The sequence below is a fragment of the Mobula hypostoma genome, chromosome 19 (genome assembly GCF_963921235.1).
Source record: "Mobula hypostoma chromosome 19, sMobHyp1.1, whole genome shotgun sequence".
Lineage (NCBI taxonomy): Eukaryota > Metazoa > Chordata > Chondrichthyes > Myliobatiformes > Myliobatidae > Mobula > Mobula hypostoma.
Genome location: NC_086115.1, coordinates 46,967,907 through 46,982,673, shown reverse-complemented (window position 1 = coordinate 46,982,673; position 14,767 = coordinate 46,967,907). Strand labels below are relative to the sequence as shown.

The window sequence follows — 14,767 nt, the reverse complement described above, 5'->3', positions numbered from 1 at the left end:
GTGCATCAAGGACTTCTCTAGTTCATTGCTGACATGAACTTAGCCAACACCGTGGCAAGTACCTGCATTTTTCTGCACTCCTGACCATTTAAACAATTATTCATAGCTAACTACTGTATTTTGGTGTTTTACTACAATATGGCATTACAAGAGGTGTATGAAGTCTCATATTGAATGGGGTGAAAATAGTTAGTCTTATACTTCATGATGGGACAAACTATAATCTTGATTACTCGGAAACTTTGCAGTGAATGTTTATTATTAGCCAAGTTTTATAGTGTTGGTTTCGTATAACAAAAAAACAGGCCCTCTGGCCTGCTGCTGATCTGCCTATTTATATTAATCCCACTTGTATGCATAGATTCCATCTTCCTCTCTGCCCTGCTCATTTAAGAACCTGTAAAGATGTCTGTTAAGTATTGTCCTGAGGAAGGGTCCCAGCCTAAAACATCGGTTGTTCATTCATTTCCATGGATGCTGCCTGGAGTTCCTCCAGCATTTTGTTCCTATTGTCTTAAATAATATATTTGCTTCTTCTTCAACACCTCCTCTGGCAGCTCATTCCAGATACAATTACCCCTCAGATTCCCTTTGCATCACCTCTTTCCCACCTTAAATCTATACCCTCCAGTTTTAGAAATTATCATGAAAAACTGTCACTGGTTGTCTATCCCATTTATTTGTCTCACAATTTTATGTATCTCTATCATCTAATTACTCAGCCTCTTTCTCCAAGGAAAAGTGACCAAGACTAACCAAACTCTCTTGATAACCCAAGCCCTCCAATCCAGGCAACATCTTTGTGAATCTTTTCTACATCTTCTCTGGCTTAATCACATTCATTCAATAGTGTGTTGACCAGAACTTCACACAATACTCCAAGCATAGCCTAATCAATGCTTTGTAAAACTGTAACATGATGTCATGGCGCTCACACTCAGTGCCTTGGCCAGAAGCAAGCCATATGTCTTTCTCACAACCCTGTCCTCCACTGTTCCCATTTTTAGGATCTATGCCCTTGTACCATAATCTTTTGTAAGATTCAAAGTGGGTAAAAAAAAAGTTAATCAAAGAAAGAAATTAATAACATTCAGAGCAAAATTAGTATTGTGGTAATCTGTGTATCAGATGCAAGAATATTTTAAGTATTTCAGCAGACCCTGTCTGGCTGGGAATAACTGAATAACAAGATGTAATGCTATGTTATACTGTTTGTCAGGATTCAGGATAAATGTAAAAGATAATTCATATTATAGAACTGTCAGGACACTGAAGCAGGGACCCAATCACAGACCACATACTGTGCACACTATGATATTTACTGAGTAGCAAATCCCAGCAGGAGGGGCAACAAAGTCAGCATCAAAGTTCAGGCAGAGATCAAAAATTCCAGAGAAATCCAAAACCTAGAATCAGGAAACAGGCCGGCCAGACAGACAGACAGACAGACAGACAGACAGACAGACAGACAGACAGACAGACAGACAGACAGACAGACAGACAGACAGACAGACAGACAGACAGACAGACAGACAGACAGACAGACAGACACTGGCACAACCTGGCAACAAACAGATGAAAACACCGAACTAAAATACACTGAGCAATAAGCAGCGAGGCAGATGATAGGTGGAGCACAATGAGACACAGGTGGCAGTAGACAGGTAATAATGAGAAACAGGTGAGAGATGGAGTACTCAGTAATACAGGGGCCGGAATAGAGCAGGAGCGGGGATAGGAGCACGAAAACAAACAAGAGCACACGGCAATACAAAATCACAGACCAGTGGCTATGGGGAAACACACAAAAGACAGTTCAACTGGAGGTACTGACAAGGATAGATATAGAGGGAAGGCTACCTGGCAATACCACCTTTTGGGAAAATTCTCATGGAATTCAAAATGTTGTCATTACAATAGTTACTGCTTGTTCTTGGAAGCCCTTCATAAAACTTGTAAGTTTGTCTTTGTGCGTTTCTGACATTTATATGCCTTTGTAAGACAAACAATGAAATCTATTTAATTTAAAACCTTGCAATTCACATTCTTCAAAAGGCTTGACATGTTGAATTATGACTATTCAAGTTTGCTACCTGATCAGACATTTAATGATCCACTTGGCAAATGCCTACATATTATTCTACAATTGTTCCTTCAACGTGAGGCATCTCATCTAACTTTTGAATATCACTGGATTGCACGTCAGGACCACAATCCAAAGGTAGCTTTCCTATTGAGCTTTAGGGACTGACTTGGATAATGCTGGGCCTATTCAGGCCTTCTTTGGTGAAAGACTCACTTTCAATCTTCTTTTATTGATTTAAAAGAATAAGGGTAAATACAAACCAGAAGAGAGGTTATCTCAAATATATAATTCAATAATAATACAAATAGAGAAAGGAGTATACACTGTCAAAATCATGTAAAGTATTAATATAAAGAGAAAAGAGAACCACCTCTCCTCTTAACAGTTCATAAAAAAATTCAACATTTTCTATTATTGGAGGAAAAAAGACCACTAAATTAACCTAAAACAAAAAAAAAGGGGGTCTGGGCAGTCCATTTTGAGGATACAGTTAAAAAGAAAGGGAAGATCCTTCTGATCAAATCTAAAACTTCGTGGAGAAAAAAGAATAATTAACTATAAAAGTAACAAAAATTAGATCATATGAAAATATTGAATAAAAGGTCGCCAAGTTTGCTCAAATTTAAAGGATGTATCAAACGTCCGACTTCTAATTTTCTCCAGACTTAAACAAGACATAATGGAGGAGAGCCAAAAAAATACAGTAGGTGGATTGGGATCCTTCCAGTACAATAGAATAGCTCTCCTAGCCAGTAAAGTTGAGAAAGCTGTCATGCGTTGAGCGGAAGCAGGAACGTTTCCTGCTTCCGTATTTGGTGGAAGACTCAAGATGCCAGAGGAAATCTGCTGTCAGGCAGCATTTATGGAGTAAAATGGACAGTCAACATTTTTTTGATTGAGACTTTTCATTGGCCCAGATGAAGGGTCTCAGCCTGAAATGACAATGGTCTATGTCCCTTCATAGTTACTGCATGAGCTATTGAGTTCTTCCAGCATCTTGTGGGTTACACCAGAGACAGCCTGAATAGACACACCATCTTATGTGTTGCTCTAGATACCAGCACCTACAGTCTCTTGTGTCTCTGGTGAAAGCTGACTTCTATTTAGCCATTGTTCTACAAACTCCTGTTACGTACCCCGTAAGTGGGTTGCCAAACCAGCAGAAATGGATCACTCAGTTGGAGTCTGGATTACTAGAACTAAGAAAGTTTTATTAAAGAAACAAGCAATACAGTACTCTAATCAAAAGGATAATAAATGCAACAGTTCAGCAATGATAAGCACACATGTACACAGAATTAAGATAACAGGATCAATCAAGCTCTATCGTTGTCTAGGGGTAAATGACCAGTTTCAAAGTGACGTAAAGTTCAGTTCAATTTAGTTCAGTTCAGTTCGCGGACAGTGGGGGGAAGGAGAGAGAGAGCAAAACGAATGAATATTCAAACGGCTTCCACACAGACCTTCGCAGTCAGCTTTCGGGCGAGCCCTTTGTGATGTCATATGAGGTCACCAGCCGTGACCCCTCCGTTTCCAGATACGATCGTTTCTCTGCGGTGAACCTGGCACCCAGGCAAGGGTGGACACACACCAGGTTCCCGCCGATCGTGCCTTTCCACCCTGAGCGTCTATGGCTTGATCCCGCGACCAGCTGTCCAAAAATCTTCCCACCGGCTTGTGGAAGACGCACCGCCTCCAGGGTCTTGTTACCTCAGGGTGTCGTGTGTGTCCTGCCTTAGCGAACCTGTCCATTTTATTCCCCCTGCTGGGGTATCGCCTGTCCATCACTTCAAACAGTTCAGGGTTCAAAGGGGGAGCTGATCTTGACAGCTCTCCTTCCGTTACTCTCTCCCGTCCCTTTATTAACATCTCCAAATGCTGCTCCATTGTTTTCCTTATCTCTTTCTCTCCTGAAGACAGGTGGCAGAACAGGACAGCTAACATCTTAATCTATGTGTATTCTTGTCACACTCCTCATAAGCTCCAGCAAATCCTTGAGAACAAGAGCAATAGGCATTACAATAATTTGGGATACCTAAAATAAAATACTTCATACTTTATTGTTGCCAAACAATTGATACTAGAACATACAATCCCTATATGCTACCTCCAGTAAATGTGGGTTGGGTAAATTTGATTATACTCTTCAGTATTAACAGATTTCTCATGACATGAAAGGCCTCAGCAATTTCAGTGCATAATAAACCATCACAAGATATATGATGTTCTTTTATATTTTATGAGCATATCCACTTCTACTATTGCCCTTTCAATTGTTGCTTCCTTTCAAAGGTCAAAGATATAAAATTCACATTGATATTAGAAATTAGCAAGCGTGGATGTTTGCAGTTTGCTTTGATATATAGCACATTCAAGTTTGGCTCAAGTATATATAAAACTCTTTATTGCTTTTGTTCTTTATTGTCTGGAGCAGGAAATAAAAAATTAATGCAATTACATATCTGGAAGATCCCTTCTTTCTCTGCTTGCAATAATATCAGATTTATGATCACTGACTTAAATAAGATGAAATTTATTGTTTAGTAGCAGCAGTACCATAAAGTTACTATAAAGTGCAAAAGTAAATCGTTCAGAAAAAGGGAATAATGAGGAAGTCTTCATGAGTTCACAGACCATTCAGAAATCTGATGGTGGAGGTGAAGCAAGCAGCTGATTGTGGGTCTACAGAATAAACACCAGTAACTCCTCCCCAGTGGTAGTAATGAGAAGAGGGAATGTCCCAGATTGTAACAGTCCTTAGTGATGGATGCTTTTTCTTGAAGATGTCCTCAGTGTAGCATTTCATAAGTAAATTTCTGTTTCAAGACATTAATTGGGACAACATTTTCAATTCAACTTAGTGGAGCTAATGAACAAAATTCACATGTATGCAACAGGAACTGACATCTGAAGCAAGAACTCTACTCCAAGCTGTGTATTCCTATTGTTGTAAGCAGATAACATTGATTGAAACATGTATCCATCTTTGTCCTGCTCTTATTTTGCTATCCTGACTATTAACATGCTCTTTTAATCAAGTGAGGAGGACACCAGATCTGAACTGATACAATCCCACTTTAGATGCTGAGATGTATTATAAGGACCTCATCAGTGGTGTCCTCTCTCTGCCCAAAATAAAAGTAAGCCAATGAGTCTGAGTTTGGTAAAGGATTCTAGGTGAGTAATGATAGAGAGTACCTTCTTTGAAATGTCAGTGAATTTTCCTTTTGCATAGGAGAACAAAGAATGAGGCCCTTGGGAAATGTGGTGTGTTTCCTGCTCTTAGTGTTCATTCCAGTAGCAAGTGATGGTAATGTTGAGAGACATTGCTATGGTAAGAATAGCCAGAGATTTCAGTTAAACGTGCTAATTTTCTCTAGTCACCATACACTCTGGCAGGTTTAGTACAGGGGTGGGAGGGGTGGTAAAATGGGAAATTAGTGTTTCAGCACCCACTTATCACCGACAACTAAATCCAATTTACAATCGTGAGAGTGCGGAATGAGCTGCTAGTACAAGTGGTGCATGCGAGCCTGATTTCCACAGTTAGAGAAGTTTGGATAGATACATGGGTGGTAGGGGTATGGAGGGCTATGGTCCCAGTGCAGGTTGATGGGAATAGACAGTTTAAATGGCTCAGCATGTGCTAGATGGGCCAAAGGGCCTGTTTCTCTGCTGTATTCCATGATAATCCAACTTCTCAACTTGGCCAATTTTAGATAACTCACTCTTTCTTTTTCTAGACTGCTGACCTGCTATCTCTCTGCCTTTTTTTCCTTCATTTGACATATTCACGCCACTGGGTGTGTCCCTTAGGCCACATTACACAACGTTACACATTGATCGGAATACTGCACCACATTAACAAAGAATTTACCTACCCTTTAGTAGTCACTTTATTGACTTTTATCAGAGAAATGTTTTTTCTCTGCCAGTTGAACTAACTGCCTTTCTCAGTTCAACAGATTCTCTTTCGACAGATGCTGTCTTACTTGTTGAGTATTTCTAACATTTATTGTTTTGATTTCAGATTTCCAGCATATGCAATTTTACAATCATTGCTGTTGTATTTGTTCATGGAATTACAGTAACTGCATTTTAATCTCATTAATAGATTGTGAAATGCCGTTGACATCAAGAAGGCTGCTTTATAAACACCAAGCAACACACAGATTTCCAGCTTCTGCAGATTTTCTCTTGTCTTTGTTTATAAGCACTAATTCTTTCTCCTCTTCATCGTTGAATTTGATCAATTAAAATACATCACCAGGTCCGTGATAGTTTATGTTTCATTTTTGATAATTGCCTCATCTTTTAAGTGGGGCGTGTGCTGAACTTTGGTCATCGAGTTGCAGATGGGTGTGGTATTGCAGCATAACTTTTAATATTGCTTCAGAGTTTTCTATATGACTGCATTCATTCCAGAAGCAAGCATGAAAGAAAATTCACTGAACTACAAACTGCTTTGTCACTTTTCAAGAAAAACATGTAAAATTGAGCAGAAAATATTTAAATAGAGTATTTTTAAATCTGTGCTAAACATTATGTTTAGTGAAAGCATATGTTAGAGATTCAAAATTTCGACTGATACCATCACATCCCACCCACTCCCTTTGTGAAATCTATCTTCAGCGAATGTGCCCAGGATATCCTATTGTTTGGATTCTCTGTTGGACTGAGTCCTCGGACAGTGATCTATAACTAAATGAGTCGGTGGTAAGAAAGGCAAATACAATGTTAGTATTCATTTTGAGAGGACTCGAATATAAAAGCAAGGATGTAATGTTGGGGCTTTATAAAGCATTGGTGAGGCTTCTCTTGTAATATTGTGTGCAGTTTTGTGCCCCTTATCTAAGAAAAGATGTGCTGCCATTGAATAGGCGAATGGTGAAAGGCCTAGATGGAGTGGGCATTGAAAGGATGTTTGTTATATTGGCCAAGTCTAGGGTCAGAGGGCACAACCTCAGAGTCGAGGAACATCCATTTAGAACAGAGATGAGGAGGGACTTCACCAAGAGAAGGCGGTGAATCTGTGGAATTCATTGCTACAGATGGCTGTGAAGGCCAAGTCATTGGGTATACTTAAAGTGGATGTTGATGGGTTCTTGAGTAGTAAGGTTGTCAAAGGTTATGAGCTTGAGAAGGATAATAAATCAGCCATGATGGAACGGTGGGGCGGACCCAAATGGCCTATTTCTACTCTTATGTTTTATAGTCTTATGGTCCTAAATAAATTAAAGCTCCCTCATACTTTGATTCAATACTTGAGGACACTGCAGGTGAAAAAAGTGGGAATAAGAGCTGTTTAATAACAGCACGGTATCAGCCTAGCACAGCCCACATGGAGGAAAGATCACAGACTCATAATGAACATAAGTGAGAAACAGCAGACCTAGAGGAAACTGAGTATGGAATACATATATTGTTTTAACTAAACCATTATTAATTGAATGACCTTTCAAAATAATTAATAACAAATTGTAGGATGCCCTTAAAAGGATATATTGAAAACACAGACTTAAGTAGTTTAAGGACAACAGACAAGAAAATTAATGCAGGGGGAAATCCATTGAACTGATGTCACACCTCACACAGGGATGGGATTGGAGGGTAAATTGGAAAGATTTTTGTCTCTTAATTAAGATTTCCTAATTTTAATTCATGTTGTTAACGAACAAGTAAATTAAAATAGACAAGTTATGGCAATGCAGACTTCTTGGGAACTTGCGAACACACAGTGATATTCACCTTGATGATATTTACAGGAAATGTCTCTGGCCTTAATCACTGTGATTCATAAGAGGACAAGGAAAGGGACTGTGGGGAAATCAACCACAATGCAGATTCAATGCTATGGTTATAGAAGTATCCAGCAGAGGGGGATTGGGAAGAGGAGGAACAGAACAGTATACTGTAACTGTGATCCTCTAACTAAATTCACAGGTGCATGAGCTTGGAAGTGGGGTAATATGAATATGAGAGCTGAGATCGCTATTGTTCACAACTTATATTAAAGATTTTGAATCTGGAACAGGAAATACAAATTCAATATTTGCATATGATACCAAAGTGAGAGAGCTGGCAAAAATGAGGAGACCTGCTACAATCTGCACAATTGTGAAGCTGTACAGGACTGTGCTGCAGCAGGCAAATATATCCCAACATGGACAAATGTTATCAAAATTTCATTTTGGTGAGCAGATCACACTTCCCTTGTAAAATAAGAATTAAAATGCAATAGATCAACAAAGGTGTGTAAAAAAATAAAAAATACATAAAATACAGACAGTTGCACTGCAAGTTAATATTGCCATGATGAAGAGTCATTTATTTACAGAGGGATGGAATTGAACCATATGTTGATCTTTATCTTAAGCCTTGATTAGGCCACTTTTGGAGTACTATGTACAGTCCCAGCTGTTATATTAGAGAAAAAAAAAGCTACATCAGTACTAAAGAAGGTGTTATGAATATTTCCAATTCTTTCAGAACTGTAAGTTTTAGGATAAGATATGCAAGGCAGTTTCGTCTTTGAAAGAGAAAACAGAAAGTTTAGCTAATTAAAGTTATCTAATTACCTCTTCAAAAAATTAAATGAGTTTTGGACACAGGAAATCTTTTCACTTGTGTGAAGGACAGAATTAGAGACCATAATCTAAGATTGTCACCCAGAAATCAAACACAGGATCAATCAGACAAAAGAGTGTGGTGAGAATGCAGAGAGACGGAGGAGGACAGTAGGAATTAATTTAAAGGCAAGCTTAAGTATATAAAGGAACAGAGAATAGAGATTAATTCTGATAAGAGCTGGATAATTCCCATAAGGATGGGCTTGGCTGAATGACTAGTTTCAGTACTCTACATTTATTAATTCCATACTATTTCCCAAATTATTTTTCTCCTTGCTTATATATTCCCCTCATCCTAATTGAAAATTAATATGCGTACTTAGCTCTGATATTACATTGGAAACAAATTCTTTGCATTGTAGAGATGGAGGATAAGCCCAAAAAAATATAAACAGGCAACCTGCATTTCTTCTCTGTTAATGCTGGAGCTAGTCAAGCTGGTTTCTTGTTTTAGACTTTTATATTATAACCCAAATGCCTGAACATTGAATTTTCCAATTTCAGGTAACCTGCACCCTCTCTGTTCCTTTCTCTCACCTCATGATCCACCCAGGCCCTTTTGCACATCCCCTACTTTCCAGCCTATCTCATAGGCCATTGATAGCCAATTTCCATCCCCTCCCCTTCTGGATTTAGTTTTAGAGAAGGATCTTGTTTAATGGAAGCAATACCACCTGGGAGAATAGATCTGTCATGCTAATCGTAATCACAGAAGGCATAACAATAATGCTTGAAAAATCAAATAAATTTTTTTTATATATTAAAGAAAAGAAAGACAATTATGGAAATAATAGGGTACAATAGGGATCAAAATCATACACACAGTTGTCACTTTATTAGGTATACCTGATCGATGATGCAAATGACTAATCAACCAATCAAGTGGCACCAACTCAATGCATAAAAGCAGGGGTCCCCAGCGTTTTTTGCACCGCGGACCAGTTTAATATTGACAATATTAGCAGACCAGCTGACGGGGAGAGGTGGTGGCGTTCAAGTTCAACAGTGCATGACAGGGAATGAGGAAAGGTGCAGCTGACTCATGTCATTTCATATCGCCAAATCATATCGTTTCCTCGCGGCCCGGCAGCACATGCTCTGCGGCCTGGTGGTTGGGGACCACCACATAAAAGCATGCAGACAAGGTCAAGAGGTTCAGTTGTTGTTCAGACAAAACATCAGAATGGGGAGAAATGGGATCTAAGTGACTTTGACTGTGGAATGATTGTTGGTGCCAGATGCTGTGGTTTGAGTAGCTCAGAAAGTACGGATCTCTCGGAATTTTCACGCAAAACCATCTCTAGAGTTTATAGAGAATGGTGCGAGAAGAGAAAAAAACATCCAGTGAAAAGCAAAAATGTCCTTTTAATGAGAGAGGACAGAGGAGAATGGCCAGACTGATTCAAGCTGACAGAAAGGTAACAGTAATTCAAATAATCACATATTACAACAGTGGTGTGCAGAGGAGCATCACTGAATGCACAACATATCAATCCTGGAAAAGGATGCACTACAGCATCAGAAAACCATGAACGTACACTCAGTAGCCACAATATTAAGTACAGGAGACGCCTAATAAAGTGGCCTCTGTGTGTGCGGTGGTAGAGTGCACGGGCAGAAGTTTTAATGAATACTTTGTAGTTATCTTTACTAAAGATCTGGATTAGATCCATGTTGTAGTTACTGAGGAATTCTGTCATGTAATGGATTTTAGAACAGGAAACTGGTATTAAGGGGTTACTATCACCTATTACCCCTGTCTCCCCTCTCCCCCTTTCCTCTCTATACTGGCTGTCTTTTCTCTCCACTCTTCATCCTGATGCAGGATCTTGATATGAAACATCAACAGCTTCCTCCCCCCACCCCCCCACAAATGCTGCCAAACCCGTTGAATTCCTCTGGCAGATTGTTTGATGCTCCAGATCTCCGGCATTTTCTGACAATTATTGTTTGAACATACATCAAAGTTGCTGGTGAACGCAGCAGGCCAGGCAGCATCTGTAGGAAGAGGTGCAGTCGACGTTTCAGGCCGAGACCCTTCGTCAGGACTAACTGAAGGAAGAGTGAGTAAGGGAATCCTTACTCTTCCTACAGATGCTGCCTGGCCTGCTGCATTCACCAGCAACTTTGATGTGTGTTGCTTGAATTTCCAGCATCTGCAGAATTCCTATTGTTTGAACATCCCTGGTTACAGGAATAGAGGCCCACTCGTAAAAACAGCAGCCAAGGATAAAGCAAATGGTTCACTATAACTTTGATCATAGGCTAATTACTGGAAACACTTCTGAGGGACAATACAATCCTTTATTTCAAAAAGCACACATATCATAGACGGAGCAACACACATCAAAGTTGCTGGTGAACGCAGCAGGCCAAGCAGCATCTATAGGAAGAGGCGCAGTCGACGTTTCAGGCCGAGACCCTTCGTCAGGACTAGTCCTGACGAAGGGTCTCGGCCTGAAACGTCGACTGCGCCTCTTCCTATAGATGCTGCTTGGCCTGCTGCGTTCACCAGCAACTTTGATGTGTGTTGCTTGAATTTCCAGCATCTGCAGAATTCCTGTTGTTTGCATATCATAGACGGTATGGTTTTATGGGATGTGTATGTCTGACTAATTGAATTTTGTTGAGGAGGTAATGGGTGGTGGGGGTCAGATTTAGTCCACTGAGATATCAGGATGGCTTTTGACAAGGTCTCATGTGGCAACAGATTGCTCTAGTGTCTGTGTGAGGAGTGGCGCCCCACACAGATTTCCAATCTGCGCTTTGTAAGGCATGAAAATGCCAGATGCAGGCCTCTCATAGTCTGAGTCGATGTTCCCTCCCTCCCTCCCTCCCTCCCTCCCATGTGGGAAACTGGTCATAAAAAATTATTGCATGAGATTCAAGGGCATATGGAAAATTGAAAGCAATGTTGCCTCAGTGGCCGGAAGCAAAAGGTTGACAAGTATTTGCATGGCAGGCAATTGTTACCAATGGGTTCTACAGAGACAGTATTGAATGTCTTGCTTTAATAATTTAAATGTAGTGGGTTTGATACAGTAGTTCACAATGGCTGTGATTCCAGGGCCACAGTAAACATTGGAAAAGCTGTTATTGAGTTCATTACTCAGGGTGCTAAAGTTCCTAGACCTGAAATGCCATCTCTGTCTTTCTCTGTGCCACAGATGTTGCTTGACTGCTGAATATTTCCAGTATTTTCTGTTTTCTTCCTCAGAAATGAACAATCAACCACTTCATTCATTAGCTGTTACTAACATTTGTGTAGGCGGCAGAATCTTGCAACACAGACGACTGCAGTCCACCAGCAAACAGCAGATAGAAATAAAGGGCACTTAGAGTCAGAGAGTTATAAAGCAGTGAAACAGGCCATTCAGCCCAACTTGTCTATGCTGATCAAGATGTCTAATTTATCTGTGCTCGGCCCAAATCTTTCTAAACCTTTTCCAACCTGTCCAAATGTCTTTTAACTTTGGTGGAGTATTAGTGGGGATGGAAACAGTATCCAAATCTGGAAAGTCTGTGGACTTCTAAAATGCAAATAAGGCCATTTCAAAAATTATTGAATTTATTAATGTCCCATATAATAAGTACCCTAACCTATTCTTGAGCAAAAATAAAACAAATTAATGGAGAAACTCAACGGGTTAAGTACCCTCTGTAAAGGGAACAGTCCAGATGAAGGGTCTCCGCACAAAACATTAAAGAGGATTAAACATTAAAACATTAAGAGGAAATATTGTATCATTTCTTAATGTACGCATTACTAAGTGACAATAAGAGGACTGCGTGTCTTCATAATCTAATTGTCCATTTCCCTCTATAGATTCTGCCTGACCCATTGAGTTCCACCAACTGTTTGCCCTCTTCTCCACCGAGATTCCAGTATCTGCAGTCTTCTGTGCCCCCACCATTCTGTTTATTTTTCCCACATTCTCAGCAACTCGTCGCGGCAAATTCAGCGTCTCATCTACGCAGTAGGGGTCATTTAGAGTGGCGAATTAATCTCCCAATCCACACTTTTAGGAGAAATGTGGGAGGAGACCGGAGAAAACAAGTCGAGCACTGAAACTCCACATTGACAGCACCTGTGGCCAGGCCGCAGAAGTTGTGAGGTCAGAGTGCCTTCTCCTGTTCCTCGCCAGTACACGGAAGGTGTCGATACAGGAGCGGCATTGTGGTGCGAGCGGTAATTCCCGCTCTCCGCAGCAGGCGGCTGTCTGAGCGTAAATTTGAAGGTGCCGAAGCAGCAATGCGAGTGGGCAGCTTCCCCGTTTACCAGCAGTTCGTTCAGGGAAGTGGATCTGCTGTGGAGCTCTGCTGTCAGCCGCGCAGGCGAAACGCACCCGCTTCCTATCGGTGAGTTCTCCTGATTCTGTGCAAACCTTTTTTTTTCCGCGAGGACAGATTAATCCGGATCTACCTGGCCCAGAGACGGCTCATAGACTGGAGAGTTACTGGGGAATAAGCTGGCAACGCCGGTGTTATGGGAGAGGAGCAGCAGGGTCTAACCCGGCGCACTGACAGAAGTACCGAGGTCTGGTCCGGGTTAATGAGGGCAGTGGTACGGGTTACCGGTTTAATGACTGTGGAGTGTTGGGTCTAGCCCAGTTCAGGTGAGGAAATACCATCTGAGTATCAGCACTGTCTCAATGTACTGGGTTCCAATGGAAACCGTAAACTCAGGTCTGCAGGGTTTCGAGACTAGGGGTGAAAGTAATTTAAATTTCTGACGGACAGGATCGTGTCACTAACATTGTGTTTTATAACCAATCTGCACTGAACGGGTCGGCCAGTTTTATTTCACCAGGTGAAGGATCGACTGGCAATCTCTTCCACCGCCGTCCCCACACCCACACACCCACAGATCCGCGGACTTCTCCCCAGCAGTTTATTGCTCCGGATTCCTGCATCTGTGGTCTCTTGCGTCTCCCGCTTGCTTGGGACGGCAATCCAGGATTCCTCGGCTCAGTGATACCGCGAACCTGGCGTACCTGCCTCCTTCGCTCCCATTCCTGGCATAAAACCGAATTTAGCTATGCACTTTAATCCTGTCACTGGACTGACTGATCAGAGGGGTTACATTCGGAATTGGCACTGGACATGTCTTAATTGGGAATGTTTCAAACGGGACAGCAATGGACGAAAACGGGGAAAATTCAAAAAGATAAACAAACTGCAGACGTTGAAGATCTGAAATAAAATCAGAGAATGCCAGCAATGCAGCTCGTCTGGGAAGTGGAGTGTGTGTGTGTGTGTGGGGGGGGGGCGGGGGGGGGGATAACGTTTTGTGGGAAAACCGCACGGTCTGCTAGTCTTGAGGTGTTCGGGGAAGTTAGCGGAGACATCCGGAGATAACGGTTGAGGTATGATGCACGCAATATTTCAGAGATGACTAGCTATATTGAGGGGATTCTGAGTAGATCGGGTTTAATTCTGCAGATATTACTTAGAGAATTGGTGGATGCTTGTTGATACCATCCCTTACATTACAATGGAATGAAGAGCGCTAATCTTCACGTTTTAAAAAAAAAGAAAGCGTGTTGCCCGCCGAGGAAGTTCCCTAGGTCGTTGGATTCTATCGCTGCTGGATTGCTATGCGAAATTCCGTTTGGAATTTTCTTTGAAACCACGAAGAATTGTGCCTTCGCACAGCCTTCAACGTTGGCAGTAAGTCTCATTACATGACGGCTTTGCAGGTGCATCACTCAGCACGTGTACACAAACCGAAATGGTCGCGCTAATGAAGTTTTGACCTGCTTCGTGACCTCGGTGAGTTGATGTGATCTGTGCAGCATGCTGATAGCTGATAAGCAGGTCCACGGTGTCTGGTTTATTAAGAGCTAAATAAAGAAACCTATTGGGCGATTTACAACAATGAATCAATGTAGTTGGCGCGTATCTTTCTGGTAGTTACAAGTCTGCATTAATACCTCTTCAGTTTCCTTTGATCTTTCTGGAATTAATCTGGTTACCCAGGCATTCAACGCTGTTTCCAGCAATAGGAACATTAGCTTACGGGGCCAGGGGACAAGAGTCCATAGTAAATATT

General features: G+C 41.2%; 1 protein-coding gene across 6 annotated transcripts in view; it reads left to right on the top strand.

The window, feature by feature from the left end:
• The first annotated feature begins 12,821 nt into the window (after positions 1–12,821).
• Positions 12,822–14,767, top strand: part of ptprea (protein tyrosine phosphatase receptor type Ea) — a 303,826-nt gene continuing 301,880 nt past the window's right edge. For 4 of the 6 annotated variants that reach the window (XM_063071813.1, XM_063071815.1, XM_063071816.1 and 1 more), the window contains exon 1: positions 12,822–13,074. The gene's annotated coding sequence lies outside the window, so the exon portion shown is untranslated. Of the gene's footprint in view, positions 13,075–13,304; positions 13,332–14,381; positions 14,488–14,767 lie in introns of those variants that run through there. The other 2 variants (XM_063071811.1, XM_063071812.1) reach the window with 2 other exon arrangements.